This window comes from Cnephaeus nilssonii (assembly GCF_951640355.1).
Source record: "Cnephaeus nilssonii genome assembly, chromosome: 20".
Classification (NCBI taxonomy): Eukaryota; Metazoa; Chordata; class Mammalia; order Chiroptera; family Vespertilionidae; genus Cnephaeus; species Cnephaeus nilssonii.
In genome coordinates this window covers 47,820,094-47,837,533 of record NC_137091.1, presented here as the reverse complement: position 1 = coordinate 47,837,533, position 17,440 = coordinate 47,820,094, and the positions used below count along the sequence as shown (strand labels likewise).

The following is a 17,440-nucleotide window of genomic DNA, read 5'->3' as shown; positions in this document are numbered from 1 at the left end:
AGGGACGCTTCGGGAGAGTCCCGTTCTGGCCGTGGGCGTGGCTCTATGACGCACCGTGGCCACGCCCACCGCGCCACGCGGGCCGCAGGTGGCCGTTATGGTGTCTGGGCCTCAGTGAACCGAGAAGAAATTGAAGTCACTTTCTGGACCTCTCTTACCCTCCTTCAGTGTCAACAACACTGCGATGAACAAGCTTTCAGAGGCCGAGCCTATTCAAGGCCAAGGTGGAGCAAGTTGTATTCCGTTTATACTTCGGGCAAAACGGGAAGATGGCGGCGCCCTAGCAATAACTACTACTAAGCAGCACCTTGGGGGCAGCCATCTTACAGGAAGTGCAGTTCCCGGGGGCTGACGAGACGCCTGGACCTAATGCCTTGAGAAGACTTGGGATGAAAAACTGCAAGTTTGTAGGCGCCGAGACGGAAGAGGGAGGCCTTTCAGCCCCGGTGAGCTTTGGGCATGGGGTGGGCTGGGGGTGGGGTTGCGTGCGGCCAGTCTGCACGCCTTTTGGTCAGACACCTGCTGTAGAGACAGAACCAATGGCGAGGGCAGGGATCTGGGAAGTCGAGGCCCACAGGTTCCCTGGGAAAGTGATTGTCGGGATCATGAGGACCCAGAAGGTGGGAAGTAAGAATTCCTCCCTCACGAAGACCAATGATACTTTTCTTATTTATTTTAAAATCTTTATTGTTGAGCCCTAGCTGGTTTGGCTCAGTGGATAGAGCCTCAGCCTATGGACTGAAAGGTCTTCCTGTCAGGGGCACATGTCCAGGTTGGGGGCTCGATCCCCAGTGTGTGTGTGTGGGGGGGGGGGGGGGCGGGGGGGGGTTGGTGTGCAGGAGGCAGCCAATCAATGATTCTCATCATTGATGTTTCTCTCCCTTCCTCTTGCTTCCTCTCTGAAACCAGTAAAAAATAAATTTAAAAAATCTTTATTGCCGAAACCGGTTTGGCTCAGTGGATAGAGCGTCAGCCTGTGGACTGAAAGGTCCCAGGTTCGATTCTGGTCAAGGGCACATCCCCAGTAGGGGGCGTGCAGGAGGCAGCTGATCTATGTTTCTCTTTCATTGATGTCTCTATCTCCCTTCCTCTCTGTAAAAAATAAATAAAATACATTTTAAAAAATTTTTATTGTTGAAAGTATTACATGTCTCCCTTTTTCCCCCCAACAACCCCCTCCAGCCTACCTCTGCCCCCCACCCCAGACCCTCACCACCCCACTGTGTGCATCCATGGGTTATGCATAAGACCAGTAATACTTTTTTTTTTAAATATATTTTATTGATTTTTTACAGAGAGGAAGGGAGAGGGATAGAGAGCTAGAAACATCGATGAGAATCATCGACCAGCTGCCTCCTGCACACCCCCCACCAGGGATGTGCCCGCAGCCAACGTACATGCCCTTGACCGGAATCGAACCTGGGACCCTTCAGTCCGCAGACCGATGCTCTATCCACTGAGCCAAACCGGTTTTGGCAAGACCAGTAATACTTTTATGAATAGCCTGTTTGGCAGCTAGTATTTTAACTACCTGTACTTCTCACAACAAAGCTATGAGGAAAGATACAATGAGGTATAGTTAAGGTGTTCAAAGGCACACAGCTTAGGATTCAAATCAGGCAAGTGTGCGTTCAGAACCCATTCCTAAGCATTATTCAAGATGAAGGGTGGATTTCATTGGAACGTAAGGATCCTAAGGTGTGGTAGTAGGCTTAGGTGTGCACTAAGCTGCCTTCACCTGGAGTTACCAAGCTTTGAAAGGTGCGTTCAGCACATAGGTCTCACAGCAGCCTGGCCAACCTATCTTTGCTTGGGTCCTGACTGGTCAGTCCCATGATGTTGGAAAAAACACTAGTAATTTCACCAGCATAAATGAATACTACATACCTACAACTATAGTCTACATATTTAAATCCAAGAGTCACTTGTAATAATGTTCAGCAAATGATTAGCATGTGATAATACCACATCTCACTTAGTAATCGGTTCTGTAATCATATGGCATGACTTTCTACAGCAGTTTTAACATGTCCATCAGCCAATGTTCCAACTTGTGCTAAGCCACAGCCTAGCTTTTAGACATATTCTGTATAAATGTAAAATTATGTATTACTGTAAGACACATCATTGTAACCCTAATTTTAAAATATGGACAAATGGAAAAGAGTTAATTTAGCCCAGCCGACCTGGATATCACGGTTAGATTCCCCGTTGGGGCACATGCCTGGGTTGCAGGCTTGATCCCCAGTAGGGGGCATGCAGCAGGCAGCCAATAAGTGATTCTCATCATTGATGTTTCTATCCCTTCCTCTCTGAAACCAATACAAAAATGTATTTTTTAAAAAGTTAATGTTAAGCTCTGGCTGGTTTGGCTCAGTGGATAGAGCATCGGCCTGAGGACTGAAGGGTCCCTGGTTCGATTCCAGTCAAGGGCATGTACCTTGGTTGCAGGCACATCCCCAGTTTGGGGTGTACAGGAGGCAGCTGATCGATGTTTCTCTCTCATTGATGTTTCTAACTATCCCTCTCCCTTCCTCTCTGTAAAAAAATCAATAAAATACATTTAAAAAATAATAAATGGCTAGAGGTTACTGATTGTAGGACAATATAGAATACTGGTCAAGAAGCAGCCAAGAAAGATGTTTTACAGTGGTTAGATGAAATGACCTTGGGCATCACAGCATGACTGAAAGTGAAATAGCAGATGAGGTTATATCTTAGAAGATGAGGATGGAAGATGAGGAAGAAGAAACAACAGGCCCAAAAATAAAGTTATCAGTGACTAGATCACATCTCAACAATCTAACAACACTTATTGACAATTCATCTGATAACAAAATTCAGTTTTATTACACCCTTTTATTTCAGTAATCCTGTGCCCTGGACTGAGAATCAAACCCATGATCCTTTGCTTCAAGGGCCAACGCTCTAACCACTAAGCACATCAGCAAGGCTATTACACGCACTTTTGTAACTTTAGGGAGTCAATTACTTAAAAAAAACTAGCAGACTAAAAAAGTTCAAATAAAACTTGATAGTTTGTTCAAAGCATGATTATCTAAAGCAAGCACTTTGACACTGAACATAAATGTCATACCACAATGGGAGTTTCTGGCTATATCATCATCCAAAGACAATTAAATAGGAAAATACGTTTGTTTTTACTAGTATAAAATTTAAATTTTGTTTTTAAGAACATTACTTATTTAAATAAAGTGTACATTCAGAAAAATGTTTATTTCTATTTAGACTGCATACGTATTAGTCTCAAAAACTACAGTGCGTACATAGCAATAATGCATACAGAAAACTTTGTGAAATTAAACTTTTCATATAATTTTAAATCTTTATTGTTGCAAGTATTACATGTCCCCTTTTTCCCACCATTGACCCCCTGCAGCCCCCCACCCCTGCTTTCACTACCCTATTGTCTCTGTCCATGGGTTATGCATATATGCATACAAGTCCTTTGGTTGCTTACCTCCTACCCACCTACCCTCTCCCGCCTTCCTGCCAAGTTTCCACACACTGTTTCATGCTTCCACGTCTCTGGATCTACTCAGTTCATCAGTTTGTTACTTAGATTCCAAATATGAGTGAGATCATGTAATATTTGTCATTCTATGACTGACTTATTTCACTTACCATGATACTCTCCAGGTCCCTCCATGCTGTCTTAAAAGGGGAAGAGATTCTTTTTTTTTAATGCTGCATAGTATTCCATCATATATATGTTCCACAGCTTTTTTATCCACTTATCTACTGATTAGTCCATTATGTTGGTTTCACAGCATAAGGTTTCTCTTAAGTATGAGTTCACTGATGTAAAGTGAGATTGCTCTTCATAGTGAAGCCTTTTCCATACCCATTACACACATACGGCTCCCCTCCTACATATTTTTTGCTGATGTCTGATGAGATGACTCTTCGCTGTAAAACCTTTCCCACATTCACTACATACATAAGGTCTCTCTCCTGTATGAAATCGTTGATGTAAAATCAGCTGCATCTTTCCTGAGAAGCCTTTTCCACATTCACCGCATACATGGGGTTTCTCTCCTGTATGAGTTCGCTGATGTAAAATGAAAGAACTCTTCACAGTAAAGCCTTTTCCACATTGATTGCATGTATATGGTTTCTCTAAAGTATGAATACGCTGATGTACAGTGAGACTACTCTTAACGGTGAAGCCTTTTCCACATATACTACATACATAGGGCTTCTCCCTTGTATGTGTTCGCTGATGTTTGATGAGAAAACCCTTCCTGGTGAAGCTTTTCCCACACTCATTACATATATATGGTTTCTCTCTTGTATGAGACCGCTGATGTAAAATCAGTTGCATCTTCACTGGAAAACCTTTTCCACATTCACTGCACACATAGGGTTTTTCTCCTGTGTGAGTTCGCTGATGTAAAATCAGAGAACGCTTCACAGTGAATCCTTTCCCACATTCACTGCACACATAGGGTTTTTCTCCTGTGTGAATTCTCTGATGTAAAATCAGAGAACTATTCACAGGAAAGCCTTTCCCACATTCACTACATACGTAGGGCTTTTCTCCTGTATGAGTTCGCTGATGTAAAATCAGAGAACTATTCACAGTGAAGCTTTTCCCACATTCATTGCACATATATGGTTTCTCTAAAGTATGAATTCGCTGATGTACGTTGAGATTACCCTTCATGGTGAAGCCTTTTCCACATACACTACATACATACGGCTTCTCCCCTGTATGCGTTCGTTGATGTTCAAAGAGAAGGCTCTTTCTGCTGAAGCCTTTGCTACACACATTACATATGTAAGGTTTCTCTCCTGTATGAGTTTGCTGATGTCTGGTAAGACTGTTCATCAAGGCAAAGTCTTTGCCACACTCATTACATATATATGGTTTCTCTCCTGTATGAGTTCGATGATGTTCAACAAGGTGACACTTCTGGATGAAGCCTTTTCCACATTCACTGCATATATAAGGTTTCTCTCTTGTATGAGTTTTCTCATGTTTACTGAGATTAGACTTTGTAGAGAAGGTCTTCCCACATAGATGGCATTCATGGGGTTTCTCTCCTGTATGAGTTTGCTGATGTATGGTAAGAGTGTACATAACAGCAAAGCCTTTCCCACATACATTACATATATACGGTTTCTCTCCTGTATGAGTTCGATAATGTGCAATAAAACGACACTTCTGGGTGAAGCCTTTCCCACATTCACTGCATATATAAGGTCTCTCTCTTATATGAGTTTTTTCATGTTTGTTCAGATTAGACTTTGTAGAGAAGGTCTTGCCACACAGACTGCATTCATGAGGTCTCTCTCCTGTATGAGTTTTCTGATGATAAATGAGGTGCCTCTTTTTGAACACTTTCCCACATTCACCACATATATAAGGCTTCTCTCTCATCTGAGTTTTCTGATGTATACTGAACTGTGATTTCTTGAGGAATGTTTTGTCACATTCAGTGTATTCATACTGTTTCAGTCTTGTATGAATACTGTGATGTTCAGTGAGCCTGGATTTTCTGGAAAAGGCTTTCCCACACAGGCTGCATCCGTAAGATTTATCTCTAATATGATCTCTTCGATGATGAATGAGCTGAGATAGCTTGATGAAGGCTTTCCCACATTCAGTACATACGTGGGCTTTCTCTATGTCGTGAGTTCTCTGTTGCTTTATAACCTGGGAATTGTTATTGATGTTTTTCATACTGACAGGAAATTTAATTTCAGTGTAAAATTGTTCATGGTTGCCATGCAGAATGCCTGTCCCATCTCCATTCAACTCAACAGAATTAGTTAAGTTACAGCTTCTGTTTTGGTTTTCAAAACATAAATTTGATTTTAAAGGTTTCTCACATATCTCAAGCATATCATGATTTTGCTTTAATAGGAAATGACCTTCACTTTGATTAACATTTGTAGATATATTATGTTCACAGCATTGTTCCACACTATTCTGAAGGCTTCGGTTTTGCAAGTGATAATGCAGAGGATCATCAACTTGCTTGAGTTCTAGGGAAAAAAGAGAACAGTAAATTCTGTAATCTCTCATAATCTTAGTTTGAAATAAAACTGTTTTTATAAAATGCCTTCATGTGAAGTAACTATTTAGTGGCAATTCTATGTATTGTAGAATAAGAAATATATTTGGTCTTTGTCCACAGTTCTTGACACTACTTATAAAACCCTTGTAATTTCCTAAGTGATAGGAGTATCTTTTGTTTTATATTTATATATTTTAATATATTTCTTTATTGATTTCAGAGAGGAAGGGAGAAGGAGAGAGAGATAGAAACATCAATGATGAGAGAGAATCATTGATCGGCTGCCTCCTGCACGCCCCCTACTGGGGATGTGCCCTTGGCATGTGCCCTTGGCTGGAATCGAACCTGGGACCCTTCAGTCCGAAGGCTGATGCTTTATCCACTGAGCCAAGCCGGCCAGGGCCTTTTGTTATATATTTTAAAAAAGCCTCTAGCCCTAGCTGGATTTGCTTAGTGGTGAGAGCATCAACCTGCCAACTTAAGGGTTTCGGGTTTGATTCTGATCAAGGACATGGGTACTTTGGTTGCAGGCTCAATCCCTAGCCCCGGTCAGGGCATGTGCAGGAGACAGCCAATGGATGTGTCTCTCTCACATCGATGTTTCTCTCTGTCTCTACCCTTCCCTTACTCTCTCTCAAAAAGTTAATGGAAAAAGTATCCTTGGGTGAGGATTAACAACAACAAAAGACCATTATAATAACAGCTGAGTTTATGCTCATAAAATAACTTAGCACAGTGTTTCTACATATACTCAGGATGGAGATAGTTACCAGAAAGACCAACTGATGAGAAGGCTGGGAAAGGAGGGAGAGACTAGGAATTGAAAACTCTATAAAAACTTTTAACCAGATTTTATCATCTTCTGGGTTAGTGAACACATACATGTGCTCGATGGGTGGTTCACTCCAGTTCCATGGGAAGAGAAGCTCCTATATTCAGGAATCCTTCAGACCATACACTATGTACCTATTCATCTGTATGCTTTATAATATAAGTATTTCTCCCCTGAGGGCTGCTCTAACAAATTAATGGAACCAAAAAAAGCTCATGAGCACTTCCAATTTATAGCCAGTTGGTCAGAAACACAGAGGACAATCTAAACTTGTGATTGAAATCTGAAAGGGTACAGTCTTATGGGACTGAAATCTTAACTTGTAAGGTCTGACACTATATCTGTGTAGATTGTTTCAGAAGAGAGTCAAATTTGTTGGGCCTCCAGGTTTAATAATTCGAAGGATAGACACTTAAAAAAAAGGAATAAAGGCAATCACAGTCTGTGAAACATGGTTCAAGGAGCAATGGAGATATAAGAGGTTTAGGAAATCAGGATATACAGACTGGGGCAAAAGTAGGTTTATACGAAAAATGATGCAATAATTAATAGATAATAATATAAGTATAAAACCTGTGTTTCATGTACTCACCAATAAAAACCTACTTTTGTCCTGTATTTGAAGAAAAGACTAAGTTCAATGATGGGATCACTGAGATAATTGGGACAAAGTTACTGAAGGTGAGGACTCAAAGATTACTCCAGGAATTTTGTGGTATGAGGCACTGGGTAGGTAGAATGCAACAAGGGATATTATTGAAGTTCAGAATAAGGGGATTTAGAGTGCATTGTGAAACAAAGTTTAAAATGATTATTACATGTCCAAGTACCAAGATGAAGAAATTGGTGGAATGTTTAAATCTTATAAAAGGTCTACTCTGAAAATACAGGTATGGATCCCATCAACATACACAAATTCTTAAAGAGACTGAGACTGCTTTTCTTTTTTAGTGTTTTGTGTTTTTTTCTGGTAATCCTCACCCAATGATATTTTTTCCATTGCTCTTTAGACAGAGTAGAAGGGAGGGACACGAGGAGGGAGGAACAGAGAGAGAGAGAAATATCAATGTGAGAGACACACATTAATTTGTTGCCTCCCGCACGCATCCTGACCAGGGCCGGAATTGAACCTGCAATCCAGGTACATGGCCTTGAACAGAAATCGAATTGGCGACACTTTGGGCCAACACTCTAACCACTGAGTAACACCAGCCAGGGCTTTAGTGATATATTTTTTTGAGTTGCGTAAAAACTGGATTTATTTTATACTGTGGTTTTTTTTTTAATATATTTTATTAATTTTTTACAGAGAGGAAGGGAGAGGGATAGAGAGCCAGAAACATCGATGAGAGAGAAACATCTATCAGCTGCCTCCTGCACACCCCCCACCGGGGATGTGCCCACAACCAAGGCACATGGCCCTGACTGGAATCAAACCTGGGACCCTTCAGTCTGCGGGCCGACGCTCCATCAACTGAGCCAAACCGGTTAGGGCGGGTTTTTGGAAGGCAAAAGCAATGACCATTTTGGCTCACATTTCTGTATAAATGTGTGAAACATTCATCTACACAACAGTTTGATAAGTAAAACATCTACATAAATAGAGATAACTGAACACAAATATTCCCAGCAGATTTACTTATAATAACCCAAACCTGGAAATAACCAACATCATAGACAGATCAATAGGCAAAGTCATTATCCGTAGAACACAATACTACTCACCAATCAAAAATTAACTATTCACCTAAGGTTAAGTGTTGAATCTCAAAATAACTGTATTGCATGAAGAAAACCACAATTTGTTAAACAACACACCTGATAGTGCCTATAAAATTATGAAAAATACGAACTAATCTATTGTATAAGAATCTTTAGTGATGTTTTAAAATTGATTCTTCGAGAGGGATGGGGGGAGAAAACCATAAATGTGAAAAACATCAATTGATTGTCTCCCATACAAGCCCTGACCCAAAGATTGAACCCAAAACCTAGGAATATTCCCTGACCCCCAAGAGGAGTGAACCTCCATCAATTTTATGTTCAGGTCAACTCTCCAACTGAGCCACATGGGCCAGAGCTTTATTATTATTATTTTTTACTGAAAAATAATTTTTTTTTTAAGATAGAGGAAGGAGACAAAGAGAAAGAAACATCGATATGAAAGGAAAACGTTGATCAGCTGCCTCCTGCATGCCTCTAACAGGAATTGATCCTGCAACCTGGACATGTGCCCTGACCAGAAATCTAATTGTGACTCCTGTTTTCATCTAGTTCATCGGATGACAATCACTGAGCCACACCAGTTGGGCTCCCATTGATTTTTTTTTGTTTTTGTTAATCCTCACTGAAGACATCTTTTTTGAAAATAGATTTTTATTGATTTCTGAGAGGAAGGGAGAGGGAGAGAGAGATAGGAACACCAATGATGAGAGAGAATCATCGATCAGTTGCATCCTGCATGCCCCCTACCGGAGAGCCAATTCGAAACCTGGGCATGTGCCCCTGACCAGAATCACGGGACCCTTCAGTCCACAGGCCGACGCTCTATTCATTAAGCAAAACTGGCTAGGGCAAAACATTTTTTTCCATTGCTTTTCAGAGAGAGTAGAAGAGGGAGGAGGAAAGAGAAAGAGAAAGATGGATGTCAGAGAGACACATCAACTAGTTGCCTCCCCAACACACCCGACCTGGTGCGGGGAATGAATCTGCAACTGAGGTACATGTTCTTGACTGGGAATCTAACCCGTGACCCTTTGGTTCGAGGGCTGATATTCTAACCACTTAGCACACTCGCCAGGGCTTTCCATTGATTTTGAGAGATTGGAAGTGAGGGGAGAAGAGGAGAGAGAGAGAGGAAAGAGAAACACCAATGTGACAGAGACAAATTGATCGGTTGCCTCCCACATGCCCCCTACCAAGGGTGGGGATCAAACCTGTAACCCAGGTACTTGTGCCCTTGACCAGCAATCCAATCCTGAATGCTATAACCATTGAGCACACTGGCCAGGGCATCTATCTTTTGTGCTGCTGATAACTTAAAAAATATTAGGCTATCAAAATGCAAGTTTTAGCCAGGTCAGTGTGGCTAAGTGGTTGAGCATCGACCCATGAACCAAGAGGTCATGAGATCCATTCCTGGTCAGGGCACATGCCCAGGTTGAAGGCTTGATCCCCAGTAGGAGGTATGTAGGAATCAACTAATCAATGTTTCTCTCTCATCGATGTTTCTATCTCTATCCTTCTCCCTTCCTCTCTCTAAAATCAATAAAAATGTATTTTTTTAAATGCAAGTTTTAAAGAAATAAGGTAATAACAACTATGGAACACATTAAACAGTTTAGGAAGATGACAGAAACTTTCTCATCAAGACAATAGCATATACAGAGATCACTGAAAGAAAATCTGCAATTTTATATGACAGGAAACTTGGTTACCTGGGAGGAAGTGTCATTTGAACATGATGGGAAAATAATATACTTTTATATCCTAGCAAAGAATAGTCTGAAAATGCAAACAATACCATTTAGTAAATAATAAGAGAGTCTCATACTTAGGAACAAACTTAAGAAAAGGAACTGTAAAACGTTTTTTGTGGTTTTTCTTTTTATGAAACTTAAGAAATTAAAGACCAAATTAGAGCCCTAATCAGTTTGGCTCAGTGGATAGAGCTTGAGCCTGCGGACCCAAGGGTCCCCGGTTCGATTCGGGTCAAGGGCACGTACCTCAGTTGCAGGCTCCTCCCAGCTACAGCCTCGTGGGGCTCGTGCAGGTGGCAACCAATCATTGGGTTTCTCTCAATATACTATAACCCAGTGAATTATATTTAACTACATGTTTTAAATAGGTAAATTATATGGTGTATGAATTTAATCTAAGTAAAACCATTAAAAATATGTTGTGACCCTGCCGGTGTGACTCAGTAGTTGAGCCTCCTCGACCTATGAACCAGGAAGTCATGGTTTGATTCCCAGTTGGGGCACATGCCCAGGTTTTTTAATTTTTATTTATTTATTTAAATTTAAATTCTTTCTTGCTTAAAGTATTACATAAGTCTCCATTTTCCACCATTGACCTCTCCCCGGCTGCTCCCATCCCCAGCACATGCTCTCACGCCCCCTACTGTCTGTGTCCATTGGTTATGCTCATATGCATTCATACAAGTCCTTTGGTCAATCTCTTCCACCCTCTCCCCTGCCTTCCCTCTTAGGTTGGACGGTCTGTTAGATGCTTCGGTGTCTCTGGATCTATTTTCTGTTCATCAGTTTATATTGTTCATTATATTCCACAAATGAGTGAGATCATGTGATATTTATCTTTCTCCGACTATGCCCGGGCTTTGAGCTCATTCCCCAATATGGAGCGTGCAGGAGGCAGCCGATCAATGATTCTCTCTCATCATTGATGTTTCTATCTCTCTCTCCCTCTCCCTTGCTCTCTGAGATCAATAAAAATATATTTTTTAAAACATATACTGTGAAAACAAAAGCTTTAAAAAATAAATGCCGCCATTCATTTTCTAAGAATGAAGAAAAATCTGAATTAGGAAAACTAGGAAGTAAGTCACATGAAGCAGTTTACGATGTAGGTTGGGCTGAAACTCATGTAGCATGCTAACAAGATCTTTTCTACTTAATCGAATGAAATGGTAGAGATCTTTAAGAGAGCTAGACATGTAAAGAACATCCCAGGTGATGCCAGGATGGACAGAATTTGAAATGTATAGTGCAGAAAACAACCTAAATTTAAAATGGAATGGAGGAAAGATGATCGCTGCTCTCACACACAAAAAAGAGAAGTCATAGGCTAGCTGCCATGATCATGAGTAAAATACATAGAGAGAAAGTACGCCCCTCCATCCCTACCCCAACTCCACTGCACTCAAGATTTTGGCTTTAGGGAAGAGTGAACAGCATGAGTACCTTTATTAGACCACTAAAACGTGGATTTACTGTTTCCCTTTCTTTTATGAACATTCACCTTTCCCCCCCACCCAAAGAATTACCTCCTCTATATCTAGAAAGATCCATTCACACCAATTTTCCCCAATCTCTCATTTGGTCCAGGGCTTCATTAATGAGCTTCATTGATTACTCTTGCCTTTTCCCCCCCTTTTAATCCTGCCCTATGTGTAACTTTGGGCCAAATGTCTCCTGAAAACTGATCCTTCAAATGAATTTCTGGTGATCTCTAGGCTGCCCGCCAGGAACATCTGAATTTCAGTTCAGACTCAAATTGGAAAACAGTTACATGGACTAGTAAATTTTACCAAACGCTGAATGTACACATTTCTTAAAGTAAAACAGGCCAATAAAAATATCTTCAAAACTGAACTTGACCCAAACTGATCATCTTCCTGGTTCAATTCCAGTTATAAAATTGTTTTGATTTTCAACCTCATCTCAAGATGTTTAGAGAGGAAACCAGATAAAGACACCCGTATCTATTAGTTCTAACTCCGGGTCTCTGGCAGATTCTCCATTCGACAATACTGAGGGAGAAGTCAATTTGGGAGTCCATTTCACAGAACAGAAAGAGGTCAACTCATGGGAATAGAGGAGATGTTTAATATTGATGAGAACTGAGTATGAAGAACCTTGACAGGACAGAGGTAAAGAACACATAAATGCACTGTGAAAACGAGGTTATCATGGGACCCCACCATCCAAGATGGGGTTGGATGTTATGGAGGAAAATCACTATTTTCCAACAGAGCAGGTAGGCCCCGTAGTAAGAAAAAAAAAAATGATGAATTGCCTGGCTCAGTGGTTGAGTGTTGACTTATGAACCTGGAGGTTACAGTTCAATTCCCAGTCAGGGCACATGCCTGGGTTGCAGGCTCAAACCCCAGTCTGGGGAGTGAAGAAGCAGCTGATCAATGATTCTCTCTCATCACTGATGTTTCTATCTCCCCCTCCCTCTCTGAAGTCAATAAAAATATATTAAGAAAAAGGTGATGAATTTAAAGTTCTGTCTTTCCAGAGAGGCCTGGGAAGTGGAATTTCATAGCAAGAGAGGTGCTAACACAGGCAGAGACAGTGGCTGTGGATAAAGAAATAAAAAAGTTCATGAGAATCACAGGACAAAGAAAACCACACCAACAAAAACAAGAGCAGATAAAATAAATGGGTCAGAGCTCAGAAGAGACAAACGGGGTATGTTATATTCTAAATTTTTACAAAGAAAACAAGGGTTCTCATATGTGGAAGAATGGTTTGAGTTTCCTCACTCACTGCCACTGCTCTGACGCTGTCTGACTAGAATGTGGCTTCCCGGCCGCCCCCCTTGCTGGTGGTTCTCACCCCCTCACCTGGAGAGACTAGACAGTGAAGTTCATCCTGTACTTTCCACAGTTCCTCCCCTTGTTCCAACTTGGAGAGTGCCTCTGGTTTGGGGGCTTGATATCCTGTGCAAGAGAAATGATAAAAGACTTAGACATACTGAATTGAGAGGATTTGTCAAGAAGGGAGAATGAACAGGTTTTACATCTAACACAATAATTTTTCTATTGGAGAGGGGGCATTATGTTATCTTGTCTGGGGCAAGAAAAGCATCTGAGATTGCATCATTTCAGAGAACTGGAGTTATTCTGAACAGTTAAGCAGCCGAGAAAGGAAACAGCCACTAACAGGGCAGCGTCTGAGTGACACAGGGGAGTTGTCCTCACCCAGGGACAATAGGTGGCTGTAGTTCTCCATCATCACGTCCCTGTACAGGTCCTTCTGCTCGGGGCCCAGGAGCTGCCACTCCTCCCGGGTGAAGTCCACGGCCACATCGTGAAATGTCAGGGATCCCTCTGACAACACCGTGCTGTGTAATGGCGTGATGTCCTTCAGATGCTATGGAAGAAATGTTATTTTTCTGATCATTTTCACTTTATTGGCTGCATCTATATAGTGAATGGGGTTTTATTTTATACACAGTGGAATAACCACATGCCTAGTAAAATCCTACTTTACAATTGTTCATTCAGTCATCTATGAATTCTTCTAATTAGGTGTTACTATAATGAAAAGAAGTTAAATGTTTTGTTAGCCTAGAAACACCTTTCACATATTCAAAGTCATATATTTGAGACTATATATATATATATTTTTCCAGATTAACGAAGGCGTATTTTTTAAAATCTGAACCCAATAATTTTTTTAAATTTTTTATTGAGCCGAAACCGGTTTGGCTCAGTGGATAGAGCGTCGGCCTGCAGACTGAAGGGTCCCAGGTTCGATTCCGGTCAAGGGCATGTACCTTGGTTCCAGGCACATCCCCAGTAGGGGGTGTGCAAGAGGCAGCTGATCGATGTTTCTCTCTCATCGATGTTTCTAACTCTCTATCCCTCTCTGTAAAAAATCAATAAAATATATTTTTAAAAAAATAAAAGAAAAATTTTTTATTGATTTATGAGAGAGAGGAAGGGAGAGGGAGAGACACAGAGAGAGAAACATCTTTTGGCTGCTTCCCTTATGTGCCCCTGACCGGGGATTGAACCTGAAACCTTTCTGGTGTACAGACCAATTGTGCCCCTTGGCTGGGCATGAAGTTGGTTTTTATGGACTTCTGCAAGTCCGTTACTGAAGAAAGAGAAGACAAACCCAATCACCTGAGCCGGGAGCATGTTCTTCTGTTCTCTGAAAAGAGCTGCTAACTGGGAGGCTCTGTCTTGGTGTGCTTGGGTCTGCTCTCAATTTCTGCTCAGAAATCTGTCTTCAATCAGGTGTGTCCCAGGAAATGCTGGTACCCAACCTTGCCGCTTCCTCCTGCTTCTTCCTAGAATAACAGAACATTATTCTATTGTTCCTGGTGTCGTCTTAAGATACGTCCAAACGCTTAGAGAATTTTTATGAGTTTATTTGAATCAAACTGAAAACAATTGCCAGGAAGCAAAATAAGAACGGATTGAGACAATACTTTACAGAAAAGCAGTTCTGCACCTTATTTTATACATCAGAATCAAAGAAAAAGAGGGTTACATCAAATCCACTGGTGAGAGATTAGGGAAGGGGGAGAAAGCAAAGCAGGGAAATCTCTGGGATTGGGTAAAAAGTAAAAGAAATAGACACATACTTCTTCTACAGAGGTGGGACAGGACAGTTAACAGTTAATAATTAATGTGATAACAATAACAATGATGAGATCTGAAATCGCTTGCTCTATGGGAGATTGTATCCTGAGGGGTCTGGGAAAATATTTAACCTGACATTCCAAAGGGGTGTTATCTTTGGTGCAAAAAGACAGTGGACAGCCTGTTTGCCTCGTTGCTACAGAGAGCGTAAGATGGGTCACCAGCAGCTCTACGGGAGCCATCCGAGGAAATCCGGCCACGGTTCTCCTTCTTGCTGCGGTAAAACGCCGTGGGACGCGGGACAAATTGTTCAGAAGCGGGACGACCTGGTCACCTTATCCGAGAACCCTTTACAAGCGGGGTGATCTGCAGAACCCCAGACCCTGACAGCCAGGACAAGGGCGTTCTCTTACAGACCTGGGCACCGGGACCCCAGGGCACCCCGACCCCAGACCGATGCCTCTGCTTCCCTTCAAATAGCACAAGTCCCGTTTCCAGAGTCCCCTCAGCAGCCTCCTCTCCCGCTCCGAGCGCCTCACCACTCCGCGTCCAAACCAAACTCCAACTGCGACCGAAACACCTCCGGCACAAAGCCACCCGCTCACCTGGGGTTTCCCCCAAAACCACAAGAGGAGCGCAAACGTGGTATTTCCCCGAACCTCCCGGGCTGCGGCGCGGGTCCCTCTACGGTGGCCGACCAGGGCCCGGGCGTTTGCCGCAGCGGGTAAGCCGTTTCCGGCACGCAGCGGCAACATGTCTGCGCCCGTCCGCGGTGCGCCACGGAGGCCGCCATGTCGTGGGACCTGAACTGCCGTACAGAAGGCAAAGATGCAATTTCACCACCTGGGAGAGCTGGCGAGTTAGAAGCTCCAGAAATTATCTCCTTCCCTGGCTTGCACTCTTGTGGAAAATGCGTGTATTTTCAGAGATCCGAGTTTCTTGAGGCGAATGCGGAGCGAGGAAAATATCGTTCAGTGGGCTAGGCAAAGAGGTCATATGGCCTCAGCCTTTGTTTCACAGTGTTTTTGTTTTGTTTTGTTTGTGTGGTTGTGTGTGTGTGTTTTAAACGTACTTTTATTGATTTCAGAGAGAGGAAGAGATAGAAACATCAATGAGAACCCCTGACCGGCTGCCTCCTGCACGCCCCCTATTGGAGATGGAGCCCACAACAGGGGCATGTGCCCTTGGCTAGAATGGAACCTGGGACCCTTCAGGCCGCAGGCCGATGCACTGAGCCAAACCGGCTAGGGCTAATGCATACCTTTTATGTGATTCTACTAGTTCATGCATGATATCATTATAGCCACTTCATATTTACATATAGATATACATAAATATTTTATAATATAGAAATGCTTATGAGAAATTAACATGAAATTATACATTTTCCCCAGTTTTATTGAGATACTAGTGGCCTGGTGCACAAAATTCATGAACATTAAAAGGGGGACCCAAAGTAAAGTCCCCGCCCACCCACATGTGCCTCAAAATCACGTGAGAGCTGAAACCGGTTTGGCTCAGTGGATAGAGGGTCGGCCTTCGGACTGAGAGGACCCGGGTTTGATTCCGGTCAAGGGCATGTGCCTTGGTTGCGGGCACATCCCTGGTGGGGGTTGTGCAGGAGGCAGCTGATCGATGTCTCTCATCGATGATTCTGGCTCTCTGTCCCTCTCCCTTCCTCTCTGTAGAAGATCAATAAAATATATTAAAAAAAAAAAATCGCGTGAGACCCAGACCCGGCTGTCCCCCCACCCCCACCCCCGCATTGGGCTAGATCCAGACCCGGCCAGTCCCACCCTTGTCAAGCCCCGCTGGGCAGGGGGTGTAGCCTCAGGTCCCCTGGCCCGGAGCCAGAACAGGGGCGGGGGACGTGCTTTGAGGTCTCCCGTTAAGCCCCGCCAGGAGGGGGAGCACAGCCTGAGGTCCCCCTGCCTGGCACTGGGAGGTGGGGCGCAGCCTCAGGTCCCCCATCCAGCACCGCTGGGTGGGGAGGCGCAGTCTGAGTTCCCCTGACCCAGCACTGGGGGTGCACCTTAAGGTCTCCGTCAAGCCCCGCTGGTTGGGGAGCATGGCCTAAGGTCCCATCAAGCCCCGCCAGGCAGGGGGGCGCAACCTCAGGTCCCCTGGCCCAGTGCTGGGGTGGGGGGTGCAGCCTGAGGTCCCCTGGCCTGACGCTGGGGTGGGGGGTGCAGCCTGAGGTCCCCTAGCCCAGCACTAGGACGGGAAGCACACCTTGAGGTCCCTGGTCAAGCCCCGCTGGGTGGGGGTTTCGACCTGAGGTCCCCTGTCAAGCCCCATGGGGGCGGGGGAGGGCGTAGCCTCAGGTCTCTTCTGATTGCTCGTTAAGGCTCCTTAAGGGAACTTGGCTTCAGCTGTGGGTACAGCCATCTTTGTGACAAAGTGATGGTCAATTAGCTATTCCCTCTTCGTTAGATAGGAGGATAATTGACAAAGATTAGACCTACTTTTGTAAAAAATATATTTTATTGACTTTTTACAGAGAGA

General features: G+C 43.2%; 1 long non-coding RNA gene across 1 annotated transcript; it reads right to left on the bottom strand.

Annotated features, from left to right (window-relative positions):
- Positions 1–3,451: 3,451 nt before the first annotated feature.
- LOC307092655 lies at positions 3,452–15,956 on the bottom strand. Its single transcript, XR_013812868.1, has 5 exons — positions 15,541–15,956; positions 14,474–14,640; positions 13,544–13,715; positions 13,187–13,282; positions 3,452–6,012 (listed from the first exon to the last, which is right to left on the bottom strand). It is a non-coding gene; the product is annotated as an uncharacterized lncRNA (long non-coding RNA).
- Positions 15,957–17,440: the final 1,484 nt, after the last annotated feature.